The sequence below is a fragment of the Colossoma macropomum genome, unplaced genomic scaffold (assembly GCF_904425465.1).
Source record: "Colossoma macropomum unplaced genomic scaffold, Colossoma_macropomum, whole genome shotgun sequence".
Lineage (NCBI taxonomy): Eukaryota > Metazoa > Chordata > Actinopteri > Characiformes > Serrasalmidae > Colossoma > Colossoma macropomum.
Window position 1 is genome coordinate 4,858,372 of NW_023494801.1, and position 15,376 is coordinate 4,873,747.

The following is a 15,376-nucleotide window of genomic DNA, read 5'->3' on the forward strand; positions in this document are numbered from 1 at the left end:
AATATTTTGAAACCATTACCAACACAGTAATAGTTTACAATGTCCAAACAAATGCTGCTTTCAGGTACAAGAGTGGGGGTAGTTTTCTCACAGGAGGAACTCGTTCACCCAATGTGTGCATTTGTGTGGTTTATGTGAGACGAAAACAGAACACTGAGGTTGTAAAATGGGTGTTGTTGCATAGCAAACTGGCATCGATTGGTTTTGGCCTTTTTTTACTGGTGTTTTTTTTTTTTTAACTCAAATGGAACTAAAAAAAATTGTAGGTTGACTGTAAATGTTTAAATGTACTTTACCATTACTATCTATTACAGCTGTAAAGTTTATCTGATTGCTTTCTGTTGGTGGACTGTTTTATCCCCTGACCATGATGAAAACAGCAATGATGTCACAACTCTGCCAGTTCCTGTTGCATTGAGCATTTTTGGTGTACCTCATTTTTGGTTGGGTTGCCCAAACCACGAAAAAACAAACTGAAATCAAACCATCACTAAACGTGCAGTTAAAAGAACAGCACACATCAAAATCTATGTGCAGAAATTGAACGACTGGGCCTCCGTTTAGTGATGTAGGCAACAATGTGATGGATCAATCACAGCAAGAATAAAGTCTCAGAAGAGCGTTGAGCTCCTTTTAGGAGCCAGAACAAACCATCTTGTACAAACTCAAACCAGCACATCTCTCTGGCTCAAAAAGACAACAAGTTTGCTGTGATATTTCCTTTTTTTTGTAGAGTATAATGGTAGTTAATGGTAGAGATGCCACGGCAGCAGCAGTGCTGTGCGGCATGTTTTTCTGATACGTGCAGAATTCTTTAGTTAGGCAGGTTTGTGGTACTGATTTAACTACACCACTACTATAAAAAACACAGAATTGTTACATTTTGTCAATTTTGGTATCGACTTAGCACCAAATTACCAATACTTTTGATGTCCCATGCTATTTACTAAAAAACAAGCCCACTGTATTGAGCTCTATAATTTTCATGATGCACATGATCAGTCCTGTAGCCTGTTAGTGTAGAGGGGAATACAGCTTCTATTGTTTAATTACATGAAGAAAGAAGCTGCTTTTTGTCACTAAAACCCTTGCAGGAATGTCTGTTCACTCTGTGGCCATCTTGGCAGTTATATCCAGTTGTATATGACCAGGCTCTGATGTCTTTAAACAGGGAGGGCAACTCCCAAAACTAAAAGCCACATTAACATTTCAGGAACACTGCATGGATAGTTTAAAGTGTTTGGCTTTTCCTGCTTGCATTTGTTTTAGTAAGCTGAGAGGATTTTTGGCAAACAGCAGCAGCTGTTTTCACTGAGCTTTAAATGATGGAGGCACTGTGGAGGCAAGAGGAGACGTTTGCTGAAGAACTGTGGAACCAACAACTTAAATATCTATTTTCTTCTTACTTTCCTGCTTATAACTTGAGATATCAAGACATTATCGCCACTGGACTGATACAACACAACAAAGCAACCCATGCCTTCACACAATATAACACCTCTGGGATACGCAGGTTAGAAGAGAGGAAGAAGGGGAAGGAATTAGAGAGTTAGACATACTGAGATATGTGTGCAAAAGGGTGCCACTGAATGCTGAACGATCAGAGGGGATACAGAGTGAAAGAAGTGCGAGAACCAAAGGGGAGTTACAGGAATATAAGGGAGAAATACAGGACTGACATGAAGAGCAGACATGAACAGAAGAGTGGGAAGTAAGGTCAAAAAGAAATGAGCAGCACAAGATTGAATATGAGAGAGAGAGAGGGAGGGAGCCAAAGGAGAAGATGACCACATCAATATTCATAGAGAGTGGACAGAGAATAGTGAAATCAAAACTCAATCACCTTCACTGCCCCTGAAAAGGGCTGGTCATGCAGCGCAGATTAAGTGCTACTTCAGGACAAAATTACACTGTCAGTGTTACTTGACATTCATTTTAGATATCAGAGAGAAGAAAACTGGGAAAAGATGGTAAAAAAACAATGCATCCCAATGCAGAGCAGTGGTGTACAAGCTCATGATTAGCGAAACTGAGACAGAAATTCAAATTTAAAAATTTTAAAGTCAAAATTTGTGTTTTTCAGAATAAAACAGTGACCTACTGGCCAATCGGGGCTTTCTTTATCATACACAGATGCTCCTTACAGGGATTATAAGAACCATAGCAGAAAATAAAGTCTATTTTACATCTAATTTGGTGCTATTTCTATATCTAACATGCACACATCATTTGACGGTTCACATTATCGTCATCACTGTGTATGGTATGGTGCGCTAAAGTGTCGGCCACAAAAGCAAGGCCGAAAATTCAGGCCGAAAAAAAAGAAAAGATTAAACAGATCTACAACGAAGTCACCAGTCAGTACAGACACGTTCAAACAGTTTGAGCGGCAGCAGATCAAACTGTTTCTACGAGGGACATTTATAATCTCTGCTCATGTCGAGTATCAAAAGACCGTAAAAGGAAGTGTTACGGCAGTTTTACAGACACTTTCACTTTCAGTAAAGAGCTCTGGCACACACTGTTAGAAATAAAGGATCTGTGCAGGTACATTTTTCATGTATCAAGGTACAAACAACGTAAAGGTACCCACAAAGGTACAATAGCGGTTTTAAGGTCCAACTGTATGGCTTATATAAGTTTTTCCAGGTGAAAAGTACACATTTGTACCTTTTCATAACCGAATGTTTTAAAACAGAACAATAAAATAAAAAGCCTGTAGACGAGACGCGGTGTGTGGAGTCAGTACTGGGTACTGCCCCAGTGATAGTCTCGTACCTTCATTTCTGAGAGTGTAGAGCTGCTGCCGCTGTATTCTATTTTTACCACCTGACTGATATCTGGTTAGTCTAAAGCTCGTCGCAGTAAGTGACGTATCTAGAACTTCCAGAAGGCCTGATGTGACTCATAAAATTGGTCCCACCTATTATAAGTTAAAAGATAATTGGTTAATTCCTTTGTCACTTCCTAATTATGCTGGTGCTTAATAGGATGCACCAGGCCTTCAGTTCAGCTCCTGAAGGCTTAACCAATGGGAGAGCTTGCTTGGCTGTTTAAATACACCAAACGTTTAGATTCTATTAAATAGAAATGAACTACAATTACAGACATGTATTTTTCAGCACTCAGAAGTCATTAAGCGTTTTCTGTTCCACACTGCCTTATTGAAAAGCGCTAAGAGAGCTCACTGACACGGTGACAGGAGACGGCCTTGCTGTGATGTGTTTTGAGCCAATGCAGAGGGAATCTGAAACTTAACCTAGCAACAGCCTGCAGACAGGGGGCGCCAGACACAGACAGTTGAAGAGAGCGGGTATGTGTTAATGTGCCATGAAGACCCTGAATGCAGCAGCAGCCCTCCTGCCACTGCAAAGAGATGGAGAAAACACCACAGTAAGAGAAAAAGAGGGAAGAAAAAGCTCTAAGAAAGATGCCGAGATCCAGTAGATGCCAAATTTCAGAAGCATGGTGAATTAAAATAAACATGCTAGATTTTGATTAGAGGTTCTTATAAACAGTTATGATGAAAGAAGAAAAAAAGAGTGAGATAGAGAGAGATTGATTACGCAGGAGGATGTTATAGTGAGTTATAGAGGACTGTGTTGTGCGCAGTCTCCATTGTGAAAACAGAGATGTGTGTGCTCTGCTGCAGATGGATGTGTATTGATCGGCGTGAGCGTTCCTCCTTTATCTAAACCTCTCCTCCTATCACCTACAATCAATAAAATCTGTTCATCTCAGCCTGTCTGCTCGTGCCAGTGTCCACCCATACACACACACACACACACACACAAAGGCTTGTTTTTATGCAGCGTCAGGAAAAGAGAGTAGATATGTCCCATTATCTGTAATATATATACAGTACTGTGTAAGTCAGAGACCACATTTCTTTTGTTTAAAGCTGTACTACATAAGAAATAAAAATAAGCAGCATTACTAAGTCAGATGGTGTGCATGTGCAGCTGTGAGTCGCCCTGCAAAGCCTGAAATAATAATTTAAAGGTCCAGGCGTCGGGTCGGATTTGGCGAGAGTCATATGTCTTCACGTATTAATGCCACATACATAGGCTCAAAAAGAAAGTCCAGCTCGGTGTGTTGGTCCAAAATCAACATTAGATTAATAATATGATGACAAGAGTAGGTAATTTACTCACATCCTTAGACACGCCCTTTACCAAGTTCTGAGTTCTCTTTAACTCTTCAACATGTTTCCAATCATCAGATTCACTTTACAATATTCTCTTCCATTTCTTGCGTACAGTGACGGATTTCCAACAGAGAGGTTTCCAAATTCCCAAAACACAGTGTAGCTTTAATTTCCAGTTTGGACCTGTTTGTGCTTTTATTGCATAGCAAAAAGACAAACTGGGAGTTATTATGGGGAGAAACGCTGATATCACAGTCGGAGCTGAAGAAATATTTCACTACAAACTGCCAGGTGACTTGTAAAGAGAGAGCCTTGACCTCTGGATCCAACATTATAAACATGATAAAGGCTTTTATTTGTCTGTTTTACATGCAGCTCCTCTGTCTCTCCACTCTTCTAGTGCTCTAATTGGCTGCCGGTTGAATCACTCATTGAGTACATCTCTGACCTTCTCACACTACAGGACTCGTAAACGTTCTGAGTCGTACATATCGGAGGGCTAAAGATTCACTCGTTTCTTCTATCACACTACCAGATCATCCGTGCCGTCAGTCGCTTCCGATTGAGCTCCTGACCTGAAAAATCAGGCAAAAAGTCCTTTAGTGTGGGCCCAGCTTTAGTTAAAAAAAGGGAACAGACAGTACATTTGCAAATCCAACAAAGAAGCTGCTGGTGTTCTCAGAACAGTGGACTGACCACCCCAGAGCCCAGACCTCAACATCACTGAATGTATTTGGAGACATTCTGTCCTTACCAGTGTTGAGGTACCAAAAAAGCAATCAATTACAAAGTACTTTTCTCAAACTGTAATTACTTTACTTACTACCTCCTGGAGAAAGTGCTCATTACTTTTTTTCTGAGTTCTGAGTTTCTCTGAAACCCAAACACATCTGTACCAATTGGAAAGTACAGTTCGTTTAGTACTTTATTTAGAAAGAAACGGTCAACCACACTAAACATCAGTTAAAAGCCAAGTCACTGCCTCTGACTTTACTCTCGACAATGTCAGTTACGCTGTAAAAAATTATTAATTTGGCTAATGCTGCTTGAAAACATAGAAAGCAGCCACTGGGCCAGAAACAGCTGTCTCTAAATAACTAGATGAATTGACAGACTGTTATGTTTACGACGATTCCGTGTTAATGCAGCACTGGCCACATTCACAATAAAATTTTGTTCCAAAAATGCCATGTATCAATTTGTAAGAGTTTTGGATATAAAGAGATTTTTTTTTAAAAAAAGTGTAACAGCTGGTTTACAATAGAAAACACATTTTTATTTTTCTAAAAATGTGGTATAAATTATAGCATTAAAATGGAGGAGTAAAGCCCACTTCCAACAATGTATATCACAAAAAAATGGTCTATAATGCATTTTGGGATTAAATCCTTCATAGATACACCAGTGTATGTTTAAATGTATTGTGTGTAATTAATACTGTTCTCTTACAGATGTAGAACAAGTAACGTAATTCTTATGATCTAACTAACTGCAATGTGTTTACAATTTCAACTGTAACGCAGTGCGCTGGTTTATTTCAGGATAAATAATTACATTACTGTAACATGTTACTGAAAGGGGTTAAATGGGTCTTGGAACAGTCCCTAAAGATGCTTGCAATGGATGGTTCTTTAAAAGAATCTTTATTGTAAATGAAATGTGGGAAATTTGATAAAGAACAACCACACAATATAAAAGATTCTATACCAATTCATTTTCTTTTCCCAGAACCACACATTCAAGTTGAGAACCACTTAGGAACCTTAATGTTTAAGTGTAGACATTCACCCACACATGAGCATACACACACACACTGACGCGTTTACTTAAACACTTAAACATTTGACAGAAGAGCCTAAAAAGTCTCATCTTTAAGGACGATTCTCAAATAGCAGCAGTCAGGTCAATCGTCCCCTGACGGATGAGGAGCAGTCAAATGAAGGACTGATGCATCCTGGGAGAATAAACCAATTCCCCAACCCGATTAGCATGAACTAATTTGACGAGCCCATCTCATCTCGGCCTGCCCTCAAAATCCTGATGAAGAGCCGTTTGTGTGTCGATCCAACACGCCATCGCGCCAGCGCCACTCTCGCACACAAACACCGCTGCTCCACATGCTCACCGGCTCTAGAACTCTCCACACTCGGCTGTACGGCACTATGTGAATGTGCATTAGGAGTGAAATATGCATCAGTGCACTATGATACACCAATCTGAAGGTGGGGCATTACACGGCACTGATTTTGAAGTAGATCAGAATTGATTAGAACAATATTTGATGAAGCATGCACTGATTTTTTGCCAAAATAAAAACATCCATGCATAAGTCTGGGGTTCGGTTCCCCTACCAGACACGAACATCAGGCTACACCAATAACAGTCCTTGGGCAAGACTCCTAATATTACATTCACTTATATCTGTAACATGATTAAACTGTAGGTCACTGTGGATAAGAGCGTCTGCCAAATGCACATACACCAACCAGCCACTTCATTAAGCACCTCCTTGTTTCTACACTCGCTGTTCATTTTATTAGATCCACTTTGTAGTTCTACAGTTACAGACTGTAGTCCATCTGTTTCTCTGCATACTTTGTTAGCCCCCTTTTACCCTGTTCTTCAGTGGTCAGGACCCCCATGGACCCTCGCAGAGCAGGTACTATTTGGGTGGTGGATCATTCTCAGCACTGCAGTAACACTGACGTGGTGGTGGTGTGTTAGTGTGTGTTGCGCTGGTCTAAGTGGATCAGACACAGCAGTGCTGCTGGAGTTTTTAAACACCGCAGTGTCACTGCTGGACTGGGAATAGTCCAGCAACCAAAAATTTCCAGCCAGCAGCGTCCCTTCCTGTGACCAATGATGAAGGACTAGAGGATAACCAGTGAAGATGTTTCATATATACATATATATTTATATACATATAAATAATATTTGAGAGTGGTGGTGCAAGACAGTTTCCCCAGGCTTGGCTGCCGCTATAGCGCCCTCTAGTGTAACTCTCAGAATGTAGCCTGCATTGCATCGTGACATGCGAAACCATGTCTGCGCACCTGCGTACTTGGGGTGAACCATGTTTCCGCCTTAAGTGCCTTGTTAACACACTCGTCATTTGTAAGCTCCACTGTTATAAGGAAAGTTTACAATGAGCTGTCTGATGTGTCTTATTTATTTATTTATTTATTTTTGTTGTTCTTCCAGGACCTCCACCCCCTCTGCCAGATCCATCACTTCTCAGCATTACTATCGTTTACAATCACTATCATCTACTAAGTTTACAAAAAGCCCTGTTTAGTCATATTTGTCAATTTAGTGTATTTTTTATTATTATGAGTTGCACCAAATGGATTGAATAAAACTGTGGAGAAATGATGCACTGAATCGTTTCCTAAGTAACTGTAATCTAACTGAATCGTTGTGAGGTCAGAGATTTACAGCTGTAATATGCATGCAGTATGTGTATGTGTGGTGTACAGTGCAGACATGGCAGGTTGTTTTTTACCCTTCAGTTCCAAAACGCCTCTCCAGCCTGCGTGGAGAACACAGAGAACATGAGTGTGTTTAAACATTTAAAGGATGAGTGAGGACCAGAGAGAGGCTCCTGAAGCACCAGCCTTAACGCTGCCCCTGAGACACAAAACACATTCTCCACTGCTCTGAGAGCCTCCAGTCCCTCAGCAGATGCACTAAAACATTTTAGCACCAGTCACTTCACCAAATACCTTTTAAATCAATATTTTTTCAGTGCTTTCAGGAATTGGCTTTTTGTTGCGCAGTGCCAAACATATGATGCTTTAAACGTTCCTCTGGCTGTTCCTTCCAAACCTATTTGCGAATATTTACCAAGAAAACATAATTCTATTTATTCATTTATTAACCTCTTATTACCTCTCAAAGCCTATCATGTTTTGCACGCAAAATTTGCTTCTTTAATTTTGCACTGGAGCTACAAGTGCAGTATAACAGAAGTCTGCATCACAAAAAAGATTTCGGATGATGCTGACTTCCATTCCTTGTTAGTGTCAGAGTTCCAGGGCAAATCTGAAGAAGCAAACGCGAGACACCAAGTGTGCCTTGGTTGATTTACTATGTTTGAGGTACGGACATGCATGTGCACAGACCCCAGAGGTGTTGTGAGCCCTTCTGTCCTCAGACTGTTCCAGTGCCCTCTTGGCCAGCATACGTAATAACTGTTTTTTGTTTTGCTTTGTTACTGTTCATGATCTGGTTCAGTGAAGCACATTTGTTTCAGGAACAGATGTGGTAGGACAGCTCAGATTCCACAAGCCTCATGGCTCCTACGTAGTGTTGAGGTTAATACCTAAAAAACAGTAATGTATTACACATTACTCATTACTTTAAGAAAGTAATGCATTACTTAACTTATTTACTGACCGTGCAAAGTAATTCATTACACTCCTGCACAAACTCTGGTCAAAGTCACGTTATGAGAGGTCAACTGATTTTTGCGCAAGTGTGCACTATTAGGAAATGTGATTACTGGATTTAGGAACAGTAATGTGTTACATTACCGCGTTACAGACAAATATAATGTGATCACTTGGTAGTACGTTATCCTAAACACTGCTCTTGCGTTTAAGTCGCTTTTGTGTCGTCTCATCCTGTTATTTTAAGTTCAGTTTACCTACAAGTCACGTCACAGTCACCAAATAAGTGAATGAAGTGCACTTTTTCAAGCCATCTTTTACTAAATGTTAAACGGTGCTGCTAACTAAGAGAGAAGAGCTGGTTAGCATTAGCTTAGCTACCATGATAACAGCTGTGCTCACCACAGAATGTTTTGTTTTCTGACTAATTAAAGCACTAACACAAGTTAAGACGATACTAATTCAAATATGAAGAGGTAAAGTCGAGCAGCTACTGTGACACCACCCAACCCATCCGATACCCAACGCAATTTATATTTAACTCATTTTGAGATGCTGAGATGTTGTTCATAGAGTTATATATTTCATCGACACGTCATATTTATGCCTGTTATTGCACTTTTGCACTGTCCGTTTTGCACTATTGATCTATTTGCACTTCTGGTAGATGCTAACTGCATTTTGTTGCCTTGTACTTGTATTAAGCAATGACAATAAAGTTGGATCTATCTATCTATCTATCTGTCTATCTATGCTTAGGTAGAGACATAAAACAATAATGAAAAATAATGAAATGAAATGAAATGAAATGAAAGAATGAATAGATACCTAGATAGATAGATAGATAGCTAGATAGATAGATAGCTAGATAGATAGATAGATAGATAGATAGATAGATAGATAATACAACGAATAAGTACTACATACAATGGCTTATATCACTTCTAGGTACAAACATCTCTGCCTCCACTAAAAAAAGCAGAGTTTGGCTCTCTAAATGATGACACTACAGACACTGCAATCATTCCAGGCAGAGTAAGTGTGAAAAGATGAACACTATCGCTGATGCATCAAGCATCAGTTTAATAATATTACAAACACAGCATCATCATTTTAAGACTCCAACAATGGCAGAATGGTCAAAAGACGAGATTATTCACATTGTCTAATTCAGTCTGAAAGGCACCAGGTTTGATTCAGCAAGCAAATCAGTTCTGTGTTTATATTGATTATCTTCTAAGAAAATCTCTCTATGTTCAGCTTTTCCAGGAGAAAGAGTTTTTGTCTGCATTAGCTGTTTGGAAAACGGAAACATCTGCAGAGCTCTCTGAATGGTGGGCACGAGTACGCAGCAGACCCCAAAGACTTCAGAGATCAATGCAGTGCTGTGTCTTACTACTGAACACGGATATTTTGTTGTATCACACAGAACACCTGTGATAAATACAGAGTGGTGCATTCTGTATTGTGAGGAAGTGTTAGCGTTAGCATTAGCGTGCCTCTGGAGTCTGAGCTCAGTACAAAACACACAAACACAGACTGCAGCAATCTTGAGCTCATGCAACGTTCCCTTCAAACAGCACTGCAGCACCACGTCACCACACACACCTAATCTAACCAAACCCAGCCTTAAACAGCCCATATCCTACACTTTCCTTGTATATTTTTTCTTGAGGTCCATATATGATCGGCTTTTTGTTTCGAAAAATAGCCATTAATCTTTTACAACTTTTTCCAACCTCTTTTTATCTCTTTTTATCCTGCTGTAGGCTGAACAGGTAGAGGGACGCACTGATACAGATAAGGGTATCGGGTATCGGCCTGTCGCTGCACGTATATATTTGTGTTCATAAAAATGCACCAATACCAAAACACTACGACCTGATATCATGCAGACATAAGGCTACATTCTTAAAAAGATAGTTCTTCAAGGGTTCTTTAGCAAAGGGAATGGTTCTATGTAGAACCATGAGCTCTATATAGAACAATGTCATGCTTAAATGGTTCTTTGAATGGTGAAATCGTTCTTCAGGTGGATGGAAAATGTGTTGCATATGGTTCTATACAAAACCTTTTTGAAAACGGTTCTATTTAGCACCAAACAGATTTCTCCTTTTCTGTTGCTGTACAGAACAATGCATTGCTTGCCTCAGGGTAACTAATGTAGCATAGCTATTGAATCAGACAGATTCTAATGATTTAACTGTTAAGGTGCATTAGTAAGTAGGTTACTCTGTATGGTATCGGAATCAGTATCGGCAGCATATCGCTGCTGTCGGAACTAAACCTTGTATCTCAGTTTTTGCTATTTTTCATTTTTTTTTAGATAATTTGAAAATGCCTGCTGTCCTTCACATTGTGTGTAAATTTCATGGTGAATGGACCAAAAGAAATGGCCCAAAACTACTTGGAAAAAGTCTGGTTCCATTGACTTACATCAAAAGTAAAGTATGCTTTTTCCTTCTCCTGTAAAGTTACCATTTTGGAGATACAAGGTTTTGTTCTGACAGCAGTGAAATACTTGTACTCACTCTTTTAAAAATTGCCACTGATGCACCACTTTTAGTTTCCATATAGGGACTAAACAGAGGAGTGAATGGCACATTTTGCAACTTTTCATTCATGCTACCTCAAACATTTACATCAAAAAGCAGAAGATAAATGCTTTTCCTTGCCTTAACTCAGCAGTCTCTATAATAACAGCTGCCATTTTTTTGGAAAACAGGCATTTTTCTTTGTGGAGAGCAGCCAAATGTCCCCCATGCCGACAGAATGTTCAAGCTTTCATTATCCTGAGGTCATTTGGACCTACCACCTTTGCTGTATATGCCACCATCTCCAGCAAACCTGCACTCTTTAGGGACACTTTTAGGACAGATACTCTATTTGCTGCACATAATTCAAATGAGTAGTCAAGTTGCTGCTGGATAAATGGCTCTATAAATCATTTAGAGTGGGTGTTTATGAATGTCCATACGCCATGGCCTAAAAACAGGAGGGTAGATTTGCGAGGTGGCTGCAGCAAAAGGTAGAGGCTCTGACACACACAGGCTCAGTTAAACTACAGCGGACAGGAAAGGCTAAAACGACACTGTCTGAACACCGACGGACAAAAATGTAACAGTGTTAATGGGATGAAATCAAATCAGCTACTTGTTATAATTAATGTGGTTATTAAACACTGGATCTTCTTTATGATCCATGCAGTTCAGTGATCTAAAAGTACTGATGACATTCAGAAAACGTGACAAAATGTATCATAATAATGATATCATATCAATATCATCACCTCTAGTCTTGACTTCTCTCCTTATTTCAGTATTCTGCGCTCTATCATGCACATAGTCTCACAAGCTAGACCTCTGCCTACCTGCCTTCCTAGTTTAGTGGGTTTCATCGCTCAACATGGCCAAGAATCACCTATGTTGATAGGAAGGGGAACTCTGACTGACATGCAAAGTAACCAGTCACAGATGATTGCCAGAAGCTGGAGGCTGTCAAAATTTTTCTACAACAAAAACACTCATGTGAAACAAAATGCCATGTGCCCGGAAACAGGTCTGCAACAAACGACTAATTTGACAGTCGGATAATCTATCAATTACTGAAACAAATAATCGATTATTTGGATTATGAACCACTACATTACCAAACAACTCTTATGTAGCTATTAGGTTTTAAATTTAGCTTGAGATTGTTTTATGCATTTGCTAACTAACAAAGGAGACCGTATAGATGAACAACATGCAAGAATTCACTGTTTTAATGAACTTTCCTGCTAATACAAAAGAATAAAACTCTAATATATTTTTCCTGTCAAAATTTATGAGCAAGGATATGCAAAACAGCAGCAAGAAAATATAACAAAATCAATTTCCCTTTAATCAGGTAAATAAAAAAGTCAATCTGAATTTAAATGTTAAATTTAAACAGTGCAGTCTGTGATCTTGCATTCTGCTGTCTGTTTACACTGCTGCAACTAAATTCTACTGAAATGGAGGAAAGTCAGTATCTCTACGTGCTCCTGTGAGAGGCTTGATCTCCTCTGAGAGCAGACATTCAGCACTGCAGATGCGCTCTGATGGAGCGGATGGGAAAGTGGCGAATGTTTATGACAAACTTCTCTATAAACAGCTAAATGGGCAATTTTGTGTAAACACTGCATTTCAACAGTAACCTTTTGTCCAGCTACCTTGTGTGTTCACAGAGAACTACCTCCTGAAACTGTTAGCGAGTGGAGCTAAACGTTCGAGGAGAACAGAAAACTGTTCTGAAACGCTCACCTGTGTTCGCTGAATTTGAACCCACTGGTGGCCTCGACGTTAAGACGACGATGCAGTGTTTAAAAGTGTAAACGTTATCCGGAAAGTGAACAGGGTCGCTGTGAACAGTTACTTGTTTCTGTTCCAGCTCCATTAACGATACCAGAGAACAGCATTTTGAAACGGAAATTGTTCAGTTCAGCTCGTAACATGAAGTAGGACGGAATGTAACATTAACATTAGCTACCTAGCATCCCAAACCACACACTTCTGCACTTCACTACACTAATGAGTGCACTTCTAATTGTATACGTGCTATTTTTACACACTATTTAGTGTGCTTGTATGCAGTTTGGGATGGGGCGTGTCTTACCAAAATGAATCTTATTCGAGTTTAGCTCCACACTTTTAAGGATTTTGGTCTTAAGGCTGCCATCGCACTGTCGTCTCCAGTGAGCGGAAATGTCAAAATGTTCCTAGTGAGCACGAGAAAGACGTGTAATGACGTCACCAACTAATCAACTACTAAATTAGTTGCCAACTAATTTGGTCGCCGGTTTTAGTCGACTAAGTCGAATAATCGTTGCACCCCTGTTGAGAATTCTCATTTACTAGTTACTAAATGCTCCAAACAAAACTCTTTAATAACTTTTTCAGCAGTGGTGCAATGAATTTCACATTTTGTTGTTCTTCTTCTTGCAACTTGCAACTATATCTCATCCCAAAAGGCTCTTTGTTGCAAAACTGTGCAGAGCAGATGTTTGTTTACCGTGAGACTGATTAAAACCAGCACACAGAGGTGCGTGCACAAGTTTGTACAATAAGTATCAGACTGTCTATGTACTTCAGTGGCAAAGTGTCTGAGGCTGAGACTATTATAACATCAGCATTAAAAAAGGCCCAAACCATCTTGTTTTCCCTTCCTGAAGCCTTTGTTTTATTCCTATATAGTTTGCTTAATCTCCATTTCATCACTGTTCCGCTTAGTACTCTCCCCTCTTCTCTGTTGGCTCAGGCTCTCTGCATCTCCTGTCATAACCTTTTATGTTTTTTTTTTTCTTTTTTACTCATGAATAATGGACTGATGTGTAAACACGGCATGTCCAGCCAACTCACCATTAGCTGGAAACAGAGCCTGACCACTCTGGCATAAAAACGCACTCAGCACAATCCTCACAATCGCTGTGTTTGTTCTAAAGCAAGGCCGTGCAAAGAGATGCATATGAAACAAATGATAGTTTGTCATCAACAGAATCGATCCATGAGAAACTGTTACACAGCTAATATTGTTAACTCTTACTGTAGGAACCATTTTTGCTTTAATAACGTATAATTATTACATATGAACTTTTGCTGCTTTGGCTTGTAACAAAACAGTAGTATGTGCAGGCCACACCCCTTTTTTAAGTTTTCAGAGTTCAGTGACTTAAAGCCCCTGTGTTTTCTTTCTAACTGGGTTGGTCTTGGTCTTGTGGACACATCATACACATGCCATATAAAGAACCTTTCCATTAACTTTCCATAATGTATTTCGCTAGAATATCTTCGGTTTCAGTGTAACTGGACAGTCCTAATCTTGTGTAAAGCAAAAGCTAACCCAATCTAGCAGGCTACCTCATCTGTCTGTCTGTCGCCACTCATAACCTTTACTGAAGGTGCAATATATCGCTGCTGTCGGAAGAAAACCTCGTATCTCCAAAATGGTAACTTTGCAGGAAAGGGAAAAAACCTACTTCACTTTTAATGTAAGTCAATGGAACCAGACTTTTTTCCACGTCATTTTGGGTCATTTCTTTTGGTCCATTCATCATAAAATTTCATCACAAATTTCAAATTATGTCAAAAACTAAAAACGTCAAAAATGGAGATACGAGGTTTTCTTCTGACAACAGCGACATGAAAAAAAATGAGAATTTTGCTGAATGCAGCATAGGATTGGTGGGGGGTGCAACAGGATATTACTGATTGTAATGTTTCCCTGCCCACTGGTGCATGGTGATGTCATCAAAATTAGGCAGATATTTTGGAGGTGGGGCAAAAGTCAACACATTTTAATACAAGATCACAGAGAAACAAGTATTTTGTCTTTTCAATGACGTGATGAATCATTTTAATATGATTAGGTCATTGAAATTAAAAGGTAAAAAGGTGTTGACTTTAAAAATACACCAATACAAAGGGGGAGGAAATAAAGGAGAGGAAGAGGGAAAGAGTAAAGGGAAAAGAAAGAATAAAAAAGAATAAGAGTACAGTGAAGTGTAAGTGGAAAGAGGAAGAGAGCTTCAGACAGCAGATCAAAACACAGTATTACTACCAATTAGCCTGCATGGAAGAAGCTCAGTACAGACAGCTCAGCACTCAGAGCCAGATAATGTATAACTGACCCAACTCGGAAGAGAAAGAGGGAAAGCGTGATTAAGCACTACAGACTAGACGCTCAACGAAAGTCCACAGATCATGAAACCAAGTGAGAGAGCACTGAATCCATCGCATTACCCGGGCACACGAGGAAGAGTTTAACTCCCAGCGATACAGCATCCTATCTGCTAGGACCCTTAAAGCACAGCAGAGGCCTCGCT

General features: G+C 39.6%; 1 protein-coding gene across 1 annotated transcript in view; it reads right to left on the reverse strand.

Annotated features, from left to right (window-relative positions):
- Positions 1 to 15,376, reverse strand: part of kcnc3a (potassium voltage-gated channel, Shaw-related subfamily, member 3a) — a 98,114-nt gene that overhangs the window by 28,808 nt on the left and 53,930 nt on the right. The window lies entirely within an intron of this gene.